This window comes from Asparagus officinalis, chromosome 10 (genome assembly GCF_001876935.1).
Source record: "Asparagus officinalis chromosome 10, Aspof.V1, whole genome shotgun sequence".
NCBI classification, from domain to species: Eukaryota; Viridiplantae; Streptophyta; class Magnoliopsida; order Asparagales; family Asparagaceae; genus Asparagus; species Asparagus officinalis.
The window spans coordinates 38,225,677-38,226,554 of record NC_033803.1 but is presented as its reverse complement, the minus strand read 5'-3'; positions in this window follow the sequence as shown (position 1 = coordinate 38,226,554).

Here is an 878-nt window from a genome sequence, read left to right as displayed (position 1 = left end):
CCCCCCTCTGCACAACCAACCCTGATCTCAAGAACGCGCGTCACCACAAGCTCCTCTCGTGGTGGCCCGCCCGCACAGGCGCCCGCGCTTCTCAGGCCCTGTTCGATCTGTGTGTCGTTGCCGCCGCGGCTGCCCACTGAGACAGTCTCGAGAACGGAACGGAACTCGATGTCGGGAGATGTGAGCGGTCGAGTCAAGCAGGAGACTCGGGAGCGGAAGAGAGTCTCCGAGTGGCCGACGCGTGCGTCACGAGTGAGAAAGAGAGAGAACAGGGTTAGGAATTTTGGCTGTGGGGGTTTAATGATATGGGGGTGGGTGGGAGAATTAGGGGTTGAGGTGGGAATTTTACGCGACAGAAATTTTAGGCGGCAGAATTGGGGGTTGAGGTTGGTGTGACGCCCAGGGTTCAAATAAGGCTGTAGTTCCAGTTAAAACTCGGATTGTCAAATCTGTCAAGCATCAATTACTATGCTACGACATGTTTTACCATCACAATTACTATGTCTCTAGTGAAAACAATAAATAGGTGAAGGTACAGATAGGCAAAAATAGAAATAGGCAACACTGGATATACACAGAAAAAACATAAGAAATATCAATAATGAGCCCAACTGAAATAGAAAAGAAATATCTCTGAGTATAAACTAGATCTCAAATACAATGAGTCAAATAAACAAAGTCTCACAAAAGCTCTCAACTCTAAACTAAAATACCAATCTAGAGTCTGAAAATAATCAACTACATGTAGAGTTCTGCAATAACTACAAGTATAATAAGTAGCTAAATGGACAACTAGGAAGTCCCATCAACCTGTGACTCTCCGTGCATCGGACTCGCTGCATGAAAGAGGGAAAACAACGATCGTCAAAGCGCTAGCG